The sequence below is a fragment of the Pipistrellus kuhlii genome, unplaced genomic scaffold (assembly GCF_014108245.1).
Source record: "Pipistrellus kuhlii isolate mPipKuh1 unplaced genomic scaffold, mPipKuh1.p scaffold_m20_p_1, whole genome shotgun sequence".
NCBI classification, from domain to species: Eukaryota; Metazoa; Chordata; class Mammalia; order Chiroptera; family Vespertilionidae; genus Pipistrellus; species Pipistrellus kuhlii.
Genome location: NW_023425404.1, coordinates 107,479,609 through 107,493,507, shown reverse-complemented (window position 1 = coordinate 107,493,507; position 13,899 = coordinate 107,479,609). Strand labels below are relative to the sequence as shown.

Here is a 13,899-nt window from a genome sequence, read left to right as displayed (position 1 = left end):
TAAACATAATGTAAGAAAAAATGTGGTACATTTGTAAAACGAGTTCTTAACATTTTGAGGAGCCAGTACCAAAAGCTTACTTGTGTTTCATTCTTACAGTATAAAATTCTTCCTAAACATCACTATTGGCATGTGAACCAGAGCATTTTCTATCAAAAACCAGTTGTTGATCCCTGGGCTGATAGAATCAGAGGACAACTTGTCCACCTCAAATTTCTGAGCAGAGCTGGGGCACATTATTATAATCACCTTGTATCATAGCCAAATGTTTATGGAAATGCATTTGGATGTGCTTTGTGGTTCAGTAATGAGAACAAATTATTCTGTTGCCAGCAATAATCTATGGATCAAATTGTTCAAACCTTGATTGTCAATATGTGAGCATTGGGAATAGTGAAGCACTGGGAATTGTTTATCTTGATAGCATTATCTATATATTCTGACTTATAATATGATTTTAGTTATTTGGGGATTTTATGATTAATATGTTATAAATAATACACATTTTTAAATCTAAAGTTTTTTAACATTATGTTTAACATAAAAACTAAATATAAAAAGTGAAATGGGTGTGTATTTTGAGGATAGCTTTTCATTATTAGCCCTTAAAACATTGAAACTTCAGGAGTTTCATTTTTACTATAGTTTCTAAAAACACTGTAGAAACTTTATTTCAATTTCACATTCAAATATTTCTATAATACATGTTTATAAAATTCTGTGGTTAATTTTAATATGCTAAATCTTTTCTTTGGTTTAATTTTGAAAATTCTTATATATTAAAAAAAAAAAAAGCAACATGCAAATGGAGCTACTCCAAGAAAAATCTATAAATTTAAGGTTTAGGGGGAAAATATCCTAGGAAAATTAACACTATTTTAACTCACATCCCCATTATCTCTTAGGTGAATTATTGCATTCACCGCTTGCCGGGGTTTTCTTCTATCCTTATACTGAATTGCGTCCTTCCAAAATTCATATGTTGATATTCATTATGTCAATGTGGTACTATTTGAAGATGGGGCCTTTGGTGGGTAATCGAGCAGTGATTAGGTTTAAATGAGAGCATGAGTGAACTCCTGATGGGATTAGTGACCCGTAAGCAGAAACACCATGTAAGCACACAGTGAGAAGGCAGCTATGTCTGCAATTCAGGACTAAACCCACATAGGCACCCTGATCTAGAATCCATTCTCCAGAACTCTAAAATAAATAAATTTATATTATTTAAGCCACACAGACTGTGATCATTTCTTATGGCAGCTAAGCTAATACATCTGCCTATCTCTCAACCATTCTCCAAAGCTCTACTAGAATGATTTTTGTAGCACACAAATCTGATCATATTCCTATGAAATTCTCCATGGTTTTCAGCCACTCAGTCATTCAATACCTATTTATTAACTCCTTATTTGTGCCAGGTACCATTCTAGGAACTAGAAATACCATAGGGATAAAAGCTCTATGTGATATAACCATTTTCGGAGTATAATAACCTATGGGAAAGACAGTCATAAAATGAATAGTAAATTCACTGCATGATTATAAGCATGCAGATTGGCCCCCTGCCTTCAGGATTAAATTCTAATTCTTTAGTACTACATTATTACTGAACTGGTCCCTGAATACCTCATCTCCTCACAGTTTTTTGTTTTTATCACATTTTCTAATTTTTTTAGTCTTTATTTATTTTTACTGATGAACGTATTACAGATGTTCACTTACCACCCCCCACCCCCCGCCATTTATTCCCTCCATCATTCCCCCCCTCTCCCCTCAGGCTTCTCAAAATTTATTCATATCCTCTACTTTAGTAATTTTTCTGATGCCCCCAGACTTCCCATGCCTCTAAACAAGCAATTCTTTTTTGCCTTTCCTGCTCTGATTCTATATCTTCTGTAAACCTCCACACATACTTCATTTTTCAAGCCTGTCCTGATGCAGTACCTGACTGGAAACAGGCATGCAATAAATATTGGTTAACTTGATATTGGCCACCTCTATCACAGCACTTAATGGTATTACATTTGTACCAGGTGTCTTTTACTACATAAAAATTACCCCAAAGTTGGTATTTTAGGGCAACAATAATCACTTCTTTTGCTTGCAAATTAGAAATATGGTCAGTGTTCTTCAAGCACAGCTTGCCTGTCATACTCAGTATCAGCAGAGATGGCTCAAAGGGTGGGATGATGACACCTGCAGCTGCAATCTTCTGAAAACTTTCACAGTTAACAAGTCTAGCAGTTGATGCTGGCAGTTGGTTGGGTAATTGGGGTTGTTAGCCAGAACAACCACAGGGAACCTTCTTGGTGACTGGTTCCTCCCAGAATATTGGACTGAGCATTTCAAGACTGAGAAAAAGGAAACTACCACTTTCCTAAGACCTGAGTTAGGAAATGGGCACAGCATTATTTCAGTCATAGTGTACTGGAAAAGGAGTAAAGTGTCTCTACTCAAGGAGAAGAAACTTCACTTCTTGGTGGAAGGAATATTAAAGAATTCGGGGCCATACTTGAAAGCTGCCGCAATATTGTAACCTTTAGTCTGTGATTCATTTATCTTTGTATCTCTGGGCTTTTCACAGTAGTTGTTCCATAACTATGTGTTAACTGTAGTAAATAAATGGTATGATTAAAATAGCATACTATCATTTCTAGCCACAAGGGCTTAACAGGATCTGGACTCTTCATCAAATCAAAATAGAACACTGAAAAAAAAGGAGACAATTTCAAACATGGGACAACAGACTGTGATCCCAATGAGAAAGTAAACAAGCAATAAGCCCCATGATTGGTGCTGCATTGGGACTAGAGTCACTTTATGAACTGTGCCATATGGATGGGAAACCCAAATGAACCAGAAGGTCTTTTTCTTTTTCTTTAAAAAAAAAAATATTTTATTGATTTTTTTTTTTAACAGAGAAGAAGGAATAGGGATAGAGAATTAGAAACATCTATGAGAGAGAAACATCAATCAGCTGCCTCCTGTACACCTCCTACTGGTGATGTGCCCAAAACTCAGGTCCATGCCCTTGATCAGAATTCAACCTGGGACCTTTCAGTCTGCAGGCCAATGTTCTATTCACTAAGCCAAACTGGATAGGGCCAGAAAGTCTTATTATATAAATCAGAGTTTGGGGAACCAAGGGGACTACAATTTGGGGGACAGAACACTAGGAGAGAGCTGTTCTGAAGAGAAAGGCTCCAAAAACCTGCACAAGAATTATCTTGAGACTCTGACTGACAACTCATCTAGTCGTGGATATCTACAAATCTGAGTAAAGAACTTTCAAGGCAAGAGCTATTACCAAGGAAGCAAAATCTGAAAAATCCCAAGAATTCACATAAGGGTAATGTCTTAGTACTAGAGAGAAGCCAGAGAGAGAAAGCATGATATTTAAAAGGAATATTCCCCCCACCACACACAAAACAATGCAGCTGTCAAGAATGTAAAATTCTACAATGGCTAGATTCCAATAAGAAATAAAAAAAAATTACATATGAAGGGCCAGGAAAATGTGACCAATAACCAATGGGGGAAAATCAGTCCTTAGAAATAAATCCAGAAATTAAAGAGATGATTGAACTTACACATAAGAATGTTTATTGGAACTATTATTGGTATACTCAAGGAAATTACAAACAGATGAACATAATGAAGAGGGAAATAAAGGATAAAAACAGATCCAGAGACAGAGAAGCATTGATCAAACCATCAAACCTCAGAGGGAAGATAGGGGAGTGAAGGGGTAAGGGGGAGAGATCAAACAAAGGACTTGTATGCATGCATGTAAGCATTACCAATGGACACAGACACCAGGGGAGTGAGGGCATGAGCGGGGGGGTAGGGGGGCGGGGAAGGGACAGAGAGCTAGAAACGTCGATGAGAGAGAAACATTGATCAGCTGCCTCCTGCACACCCTCCCCACCTCCCCACTGGGAATGTGCCCACAACCAAGGTTCATGCCCTTGACCAGAATCAAACCTGGGGCCTTTCAGTCCACAGACAATTGCTCTATCCACTGAGCCAAACTGGTTTCGGCTACTAATTGATTGATTTTTAGAGAGAGAAACATCAATTTGTTGTTCCACTTATTTATGTATTCACTGGTTGATTCTTGTATGTGCCCTTACCAAAGATCGAACCCACAAGCTTAGCATATTGGGAGAATGCTCTAACCTATTGAGCTACCTAGTCAGAGCTAAAGTATTCATTTTTATATTGTGCTTAATCTAACATAATTAATGTTTATAATGACGTGTGTATGCATTTTCATGATCAATTTGGTAAGGTATGAAATGGTTCTTCAGGAATGAAGTTCTTACCTATAAGAATAATAATTCTATAGATTAGAAGGATTTTACTCACAAATTTGACTTTCAACTGCCAGCCTAGAACCAAATGTCTATTGATAGATTCTGTTTTAGAGAGGATTCTCGATAAACTCAACCTGAGGACATTACTGTGTCTCTGCTTCCACATCAATAAGAAATTGAATTAATTCTAATATTTCTTCCAAACCACAGTGCTCAACTTATTACTTCCTAGATTAATACCTCTGTTTAGAAGTTTCTCACTCTTCACATTTCAGTTCTCATTGTCTTTCTTTACTAGCCAGCCAGAAGAGCCACCACTGCTGCAAGCATTTGCTTCTTCTTCTTTTTTTTTTTTTAATAAATCTTTATTGTTCAGATTATTGCAAATGTTCCTCTTTCCCTTTCCCCCCAATTGCTCCCCTCCACCAGGTTCCCACCCCATTCTCTGCCCTTTCCCCACTCCCCATTGTCCTCATCCATAGGTGCACAGTTTTTGTTCAGGCTCTTCCCACATCCTTCACTCCCCTTTTCCCTGAGAATCGTTAGTCCACTCCCCTTCCATACCTCGGATTCTATTATAATATATTCACCAGTTAATATTGTTCATCAGGTTTTTTAATTCCCTTGGCTTTTAGTTTCACTTATTGATAGTTACGTATTTGTTGATTATAATTTTTATCTTTATCTTCTTCCTCTTCCTAAAGAACCCCCTTCAGCAATTTATATAATTCTGGTTTGGCGGTGTTGAACTCCTTTAGCTTTTTTTTAATAGTGAAGCTCTTTATCTGGCCTTCGATTCTGAGTGATAGCTTTGCTGGGTAGAGTATTTTTGGCTGTAGGTTCTTGCTATTCATCACCTTGAATATTTCTTGCCATTCCCGTCTGGCCTGCATGGTTTCTGTTGAGAAATTAGCTGACAATCATATGGGTGCTTCTTTATAAGTAACTCCCTGCTTTTCTCTTGCTGCTTTTAATATTCTCTCTTTGTCTTTTGCTCTTGGAATTTTCATTATGATGTGTCTTGGTGTGGTCCTCTTTGGATTCCTTTTGTTTGGGGTTCTATGAGCTTCCTGGACTTGTAAGTCTATTTATTTCACCAGGTAGGGGAAGTTTTCTGTCACTATTTCTTTTAGTATGTTTTTGGTATCTTGCTCTCTCTCTTCTTCTGGGACCCCCATAATTCTGATGTTGGTTCGCTTGAAGTTGTCTGAGAGGTTTTTTACATTATCCTCAACTTTCTGGATTCTCTTTTTGCTTCTGTGGAGGCGTATCCTCTGGTTCTTTGTGTTCCAAATCTTTGACTTGATTCTTGTGTTCTTCCATTCTGTTTTTAGGACTCTGTATAATATTTTTTTATTTCAGACAATGTATTTTCTATTTCTAGTTGATCCTTTTCATATCCTCATAGGTCTCATTTACTTTATTGGCCTTTTCTAGGAAATTCTTGAAAAACCTTATAAGCGTGGTTTTGAACTCTATATCCAGTCACTTCTTGTTCTCCATGTCTTTTGTTGGTGATCTGTTTCCTTGTCTCTCCATTTTCACAGCTTCTCTGAGTTGGTAGGGTGGCTTTGTGTGTTAAGGTGTCCTATATGGTTCAGTGGGTCAGCTTCCCAGTTACCTGAGGTGGACAGTCTTGGTGTAGCCCTTTGTGGGCTGTGGGTGCAGTCTTGTTGTTAAGCCTTGCTTGTTAGTATCACTGGGAAGCATTGATCTCTAAACCAATTGGCTATGAGGATCAGAAGTGTCTCAGCTAGGAGGGTTTCTGTATTCTGCTTGAATGGGGTGGAGTCTTGGGGTGGCACAGACAAGCTTTGTTGAATCCCTCAAGATTGGTTGCATGCATGCGCACCTCTTTGGCATAGGTGCAGACAAGCTTTAGATTCCTGCCTGCCCCTCCCTAGGAGAGTCCCATTCACTGTGAATGAGAAAGCTAGCCATGGAAAGGGCTTCTGTGCTCCACTTGGATGGGGCAGAGTCTTGGGTGGCGCAGACAAGCTTTGGTCAGCCCCTCCCTATGAGGGTCTGGTTTCTGATTCCCGCAGTAATGGCTGCTGGCTTCACACACCTCCAAGAGATCTCTGCCCACAGCCTGACAGTCTGGCCTCTCCCTGTCTGGGGCCTTCTATCAAAGCAATAGGGTGGTTCTGCTTTCCTCCCGAACTAGAAAGCTAGCTGCTGAGCATTAGCATTTGTCCTCTCGGCGCCCAGGGAGTAAGCCAGAAGTGAACTCAGCCCGCCCTCTCCTCGCTCTGCAAGCAAGCCAGCAGTGAAGTCAGGCTATTGCCTTTCTGTGCACGCGCACGTACAGTTCACAGGACCTTCACAGTTCCTGAGGTTCAGCGTGCCTTCTCTCTCCTTCCCATATGGTAGAGCCTCTTCTCAGCCAGTCCTCCGGCACTTCAGGGTGATGTTTCCCCTGTTTTTTAGTTCTAAATTCAAATTTGTTGTGGTAGGCTGCATTCGGGTGTCTACCCTATGCCTCCATCTTGGTTTCTCGAGCATTTGCTTTTAATTATACTTCCATTACTTACTTCTGCAGTATTTCTGGAGTCCACCAGCTTTCTTCTCTCTGGCATTACTTCATTTAAGTGATGCTATTGCTCTTATCCTGTTGAAATGGCCACACCAATCCTGGTCAAGTTTTATCCCCAAGTGCTAAAAACATGCATTTACAGATTACTAACATCACTATCGCTAACGCAAATCACTAAACCTATATGATTTCAAGATTTTTTCATAAAAGTATGATAATCCAGATAGTATGGTCCTGGTGTATAGACAAATAGATGAATAGAACAGAATAGAAATTTCAGAAATACATCCATACATATATGGGCACTGATTTTTGACAATGGCACAAAAGCAATTCAGTGAAGAAAGGATGGGTTTTCAGCCAATGATGCTGGAACAATTGGATAATGTTAAGCAAAAATATAAACTTACTCTGGCTGGTGTGGCTCAGTTGGTTGGAGTATTGTCTTGTGCACTGGGAGATTGTGGGTTTGAGTCCCAGTCAGGGCACTTACATAGGTTGCTGGTTCAATCCCTGGTTGGGGCGCATATGGGAGGCCACAGCTTGATGTCTCTCTCTCCCATAGGTGTTTCTCTCTCTTTCACTTCCTCCCTCTCTAAAATAAATTTAAAAAATGAACTTCAGCCTACATCTCAAACCAAATACAAAAATTAGCTCAAAATGGATCATAGGACTAAACATAGAACTTCAAACTATTAATTTTCCACAAAAAACAAAACAAAATAAACAAACAAACAAAAAACTGGACAAAATCTTTTGTGACCTCAGGTTAGGCAAAGATTCCTAAATGTGACATAAAAAATACAATCTATCCCTGACTATTACTCAGTGGTTGAGAATAGACTTATGAACCAAGAGGTCAATTTTGGGTAGGGGCACAAGCCTAGGTTTCAGGCTGGATCCCCAATAGAGGTCAGACGATCAACGTATCTCTCATCCATGTTTCTATCTATCTTTCCTTCTCCTTTCTTCTCTCTCTCTCTCTAAAATCAAATACTTATTTTAAAAAAGATATTAAAAATGCAATCTATCACAGAAAAAAGTGGTAATTAGAATTTCATCAAAATGAAGACCTACTTTTAGAAACAAATCATTAAAAGAATGAAAAGCAACCCACAAACTGAGAGAAAACATTTGCCAATCATATATCTGATAAAGGAATTGTATCCAGAATATATAAATTAACTTAATATAATTGTGCACTAAGAAAACTGGTAAGAGATTTAAACAGCCTCTAATTCAAAGAAAATATGCAATTGATAAATAGGCACATGAAAAGAAGTTCAGTGTCATTAGTCATTAGGCAAAGGAAAACTAAAACTATGAGATAGCACCACATACCTATGAGAACATGTAAAGTTTTAAAGACTGACCATATTAAGCTTTGGCCCAGATGTGGAACAACTAAAATTCCCATATATAGCTGTTGAGAATGTAAATGGTGCAACCACTTTGGAAAACACACTTTGGCAGTTTCTTTAAAAAGTGGCACATATACCTACCATGTGACCCACTCATTCCATTCCAAAGTATTTATCTAAGAAAAGGGAAGCATATCTTTATACAAGGTCTTGTCAAAAAATGTTCACAGATGCTTTATTTGTAACTGAAAAAACCCAAATGTCTAAATATGAATGGATAAACAAATTATGTGGTGAGTAGATAATTTGTGGTGTATCCATAGAATGGGATACTTATTGCTCAGCAGTAAAGGGGAGTGAATTATTGATACACACCATCGCATGAATGTATCTCTAATTTGCAACCAGTTGCATAATTTGTGAGACACAGTACAAAATAAAAATATAGGTCCTCTTGCTCATATATTATTAAGAGTTCCAGAACAGTGACACTAGAGCATTAAACTAAGTGCTAGGCCCTTTTAAGCACAGACTGCATAGGTTCCATGCCCATGAACCTGGACTTGCTCAAAATAATTGTTTGAGAGAAATAAGCCAGACAAAAAAGAGTATATATGTATGACCTCGTTTATATAAAATTATTAGAAATTGCAAACTAATCTGTAGTGATAAAAAGCTGGTCAGTGGTTGCCTGGGGACATTCAGAGGATGGCATGGGACAGGAAGAAGAGGCACAGGAAGCCTGGCTGCTATTGCTGTTGTGGCTTAGTGGTTGAGTGTCAACCCATGAACCAAAAGGTCAAGGTTTGATTCCTGGTCAAAGTGCACGCTCAGGTTATGGGCTCTGTCCCCATCGTGGGCTATATCCCCAGTGTGGGGCCTGCAGGAGGTAGCCGATCAATAATTCTCTCTCATCGTTGATGCTTCTATCTCTTTCTCCCTTTCCATTCCTCTCTGAAATCAATAAAAATGTATTTTAAAAAATACAATATAAAAATAAAGTAGCACAGGGAAACTTTGGGGGATGATGGCCTGTTCACTATTTTGATTGTGGTAAAGACTTCAGAGATGTTACATATGTCAAAACTTATTAAAGTATGCATTTAAAATGCATGCATTTTACTGTATGTCAATTATCTCTCAAGAGAGCTATTAAAATTGCAAAATATTGATTGACCTTTGAGAAGCCTTTTTCAAAGAACAGTCATGCTCTCGAATATGCAATTCTACCCCACAGACAAAATATACACAAATGTAAAAGTAAAAGCAGAAGACAGTCTAGAATTAACTGCTAAGATGAATGGCATTTTAACAATACAAACTGTTTTAGTTGAGGGAAATAAGCGTCCAGTATGAGTTGGAGTGATCAAGGAAAGCCAGTTGAAAGAATTGATATTGAATGTAGTCATGAAGAGTGAATGAGATTTATGAAAACAAGAATGAAGGCAAAATAGCAGTTTGAGTAGGATGATAAGAATGGAGAATTGGATTAATTCATGGAAAATGAATAGACCCACTTTAATGGATCATAGTATTTTGGTGACAGGTATTTATTAAGAAATAATATTCTGGCCGAAACTGGTTTGGCTCAGTGGATAGAGCATCGACCTGCGGACTGAAAGGTCCCAGGTTCGATTCCTGTCAGGGGCATGTACCTTGATTGTGGGCACATCCTCAGTGTGGGGGGTGTAGGAGGCAGCTGATGGATGATTCTCTCTCATCGATATTTCTAACTCTTTATCCCTCTCTCTTCCTCTCTGTAAAAAATCAATAATATATATATATATTTTTTAAAAAGAGATAATATTCTGTTGGCTCCCCTGGCCTTAGGTTATAGTAGAAAGCCCTGAAGGCAAGTTAGGTAATCAGTTTTTATCCTAAATGCAAAGGCTAAGCCATGGATTGACAAAAGATGTTTTGAGAAATCAAACCCTCTTCGCTTTCAATTAGGCTACCTACCTCAATTTTCTCAACCTCAAAATATTTCTATCTCCAATTTTTATGCTAATCTGAAAAAAAGAAAACCACCACCAACACCACCAACCTGTTTTTCTCTTTGAAATCTAATTTCTCTGATCTATCTTCCTAATCCTTTACTAGCCAACAATTAGAGGGATCTTGCTTTATAAAATGGCCTATTACACATAGACAATCAATCTCTCCCTATCTTATGGCACCTTCATGTGGGCAAATAAACAAAAAAAAATTTTTTTTCTTTGTTGTGTCTCAAGATATCTCTTTATTTATTTCCCTCTTCATGCTGAAAGTGACCACGAACGTAGTTCTGGCTTTTATGACCTCTCTCCTAGACTACTGATCTCATTTTCTGAATTTCCCCTCTTCACCTCCCATTTCAATCTATTCAAAACACTGTTCCCAAACCTTTGAAAAGGTTTTCCTTCTCACAAGTCTTCGGAGGTTCACCACTGCCTTTTAAAATCGGTGGAAGACAGAAGAAACATGAGTCCCTGATGCAATCAGAGTCCTAGACTTTGCGAGATAAAAACCCCTTATTTGAATAAGCCATTGTCTGATAGATTTCCTTCTGGTTTCAGCAAAGCACAATTCCTGATATAAATATTAATGATTCATATCTCATAGCTCAAATTTTGTGAACTAAAAACTCCTCTTTCTTAAAATAAATAAATAGATAAATAAATAAATAAATAAATAAATAAAATAGAGTGATTCTTAATATGTTTATTTATATTCTGTCTCTCTTAATACTTTTAAGATGTACTGAGAAAGCACAATGCACAAGCACAATGTTCCTGAAGCTTGTTTGTCCTGCCCCCATGTTCATGGAAATCCCTTTGCCTACAGTAAGCTCTTGCAATTTTTCTGTTGGCATCATACTTATCCTTCAAGTGTTCAAGGATTGCTTGCATGAAGCAAGCCTTTCTGAGCCCACCAAACAAGTTATACTTTCCGACAACTCTTCAACTTCCACAGCACTTTGTTACTGACATTTGTCATTTATTTTACTCTGAATTTGTTAATAGAATATGGACTTTGGAGTTAGGCAGAACTACAAAATCACTACCTATTAGTTTTTTACTTTGAGCAAGGTTGGTTTTTTTTTTTGTTGTTTGTTTTTTTTAAATGTTTTTATTGTTTAAAGAGTGAGGAAGGGAGAGGGAGAGGGAGAGAAGTATCAATGGGCTGCCTCTAGAATCCACCCTATTGGGGATTAAGCCTGCAGCCAGGGCACATTATCTGACGGGGAACTGAACCGGTGACTTCTTAGTGCATGGCCCAATGCTCAACCAACTGAGTCATATTGGATGGGCTTGGACTAGTTTTTTAATCTCTCCAGACTTCAATTACCCCTTTGGAAAGGTGAATACTAACACCTGCCTGTAAAGATTGTTGTGTGGATTAAATCAACTGAAGTGCCTGGCATAGGAAAAGTGGTATGTTACTAACATATTTTGGAGCATACGTATGACTTTCTTATCCATTATAAAGTACTGTTAACTTCATGAGAACAAGCCCTATTTTCATTCATTTTGGTATTATCTATTTGTACATACTACATAGTAAATTATTAACTTTTTAGAGGGAAAGTTTTACAAGTCTGTTAGCATGCTGCTCATAAGACATTTAAAAGTTTTTTTTCAAAATGTCACATTCAGCCCTGGCTGGTGTGGCTCAGTTGGTTTTGTACTGTCCTGTGCATCAAAAGGTTGCTGGCTTGATCCCCAATCAGGGTTGCAGTCTCAATCCCCAGTAGGATGCACCTGATTGATGTTTGTTTCTCACATTGATGTTTCTCTCTTTCCCTCTCCCCCTCTTTCCCTCGCTCCTTCTCTCCTTACCTTTCTTTCTCTCTCTTTAAAAGCCAATAAAAAAATCTTTTTTAAAATATCACATTCTACTTTGTAAAAAACATAGCCATTGGCCTGGTATGATGGCTAAATTGGTTGGAGCATCATCCCATACACCAAAAAGTTATAGGTTCAATTCCCAGTCAGGTCACATACTAGGTTTTGGGTTTAATCCCTGATTGGGGCGCATAAGAGAGCCAACTGAATGATATTTTTTCTCACATCAATGTTGCTTTCTCTCTCTCTCTAAAAATCAATCAAAAACATATCTTAGGGTGAGAATTAAAAAAAAAAGTTAAAAAAGCCCAACAACGATAGCCATTGTAAAAATGAGTTACATTTTATGTCATATTTAATGGTTTAAAGGAATAATTGAATAATCAGAAGAGAAACTATTAACTGCAATATACAAGCCCATTCTGCTACAGTATGTGGGTTTTATGTTAAACCTATCAATAATTTGTAAATTTTACACTTCAAAATATTTATTATTCCTGATACTTTAAAATCAACTCCATGCAATAATTTATGCACAAAGAAATGCATCCATTTTGTCTATTTCATATGATGAGTTTTGACAAATGTATAATATATACAACAATCACTGAATATTAATTAATTAATTAATTTATTTATTTATTTATTTTTACATGTGGGAGCCAATCTCTGATGCAGGACAGGCTAGAGAGAGATCTTTTTGTCATCAAGCCTTTCACAGCTATCATATAATATATGTGGCAGAGTCAGGCCCATTTGAAAACTTAACAAATGTGCCAGAAAGAAAACCACCACATGAATAGATATTTATATTACTCTGAAAGAATTCCCATCAGCTCTCTCCACACACATATCCCCAGTGCCAGGCAGCAACTTTTCGCTTTTTTGTCATTATAGATTTTCCTTTTGTAGAATTTTAAATAAATATAATCATATACTATGCAATCTTTTGTGTATGTCTCCTTTTGCTCGGCTAAAGTTTATGGGATCCATTCATACTGTGTGTACTGTAGTGAGTTCTTTTCCATTGCTGAGTAATAGTCCATTGTATGAGTACACTACAATTTGTTTATCCGTTCACATGTTGATGGATTATTTTCAGGGGTTACTATGAATAAAACTGCTGTGAACATTTGTGTCCAAGTCTTTGTATGGACCTATTTTCCTTTTCTTGAATAAACACCTAGGAGTGAAATTTATGGGTCATATATAAGTGCATGTTGATATTTTTAAGAAACTGTCAAATCATTTTCTCAAAGTTGTATCTCTTTAGCCATGTATGAGAATGCCAATTGCTCTACATCCTCGCCAACATTTAAAAAATATTAGATATAGTGATATTGTCCTAGCTGGCTTGGCTCAGTGGATAGAGCGACGGTCGGCCTGCGGACAGAAGGGTCCCAGGTTTGATTCTGGCCAAGGTCACATGCCTGGGTCGCAGGCTCTCTCCCCGGTGGGGGCTGTGCAGGAGGCAGCCAATCAGTGATTCTCTCTCATCATTGATGTTTCTATTTCTCTCTCCCTCTTCCTTCCTCTCTAAAATCAATAAAGAAATATATATATTTTTTAAAATTAAAAAAATAAAAATATAAATGTAGTGACATCTCATTGTGTGTTTAACTTGCATTTCTAATGACTAATAAGACTGAGCATCTTTGCATGTGCTACTATTTCTATATCTTCTCCGTGAAGTGTCTATTGAAATCTTTTGCTCACTTAAAAATACCAGGTTGTTGTATTATTGAGTTGTAAGGATTTTTTATATATATATTTATATATAGTGTTCTGGATTCAAGTTCCTTATCAGATACAGTGTATTTTTACTTTTTAGTTTTTAAAAATATATTTTATTGATTTTT

The 13,899-nt window shown here is 37.4% G+C and overlaps 1 non-coding gene across 1 annotated transcript; it reads right to left on the bottom strand.

The window, feature by feature from the left end:
• Positions 1–12,691: 12,691 nt before the first annotated feature.
• LOC118710746 lies at positions 12,692–12,839 on the bottom strand. Its single transcript, XR_004985513.1, has one exon. It is a non-coding gene; the product is annotated as a small nucleolar RNA SNORA12 (small nucleolar RNA).
• Between the last annotated feature and the right edge of the window lie 1,060 nt (positions 12,840–13,899).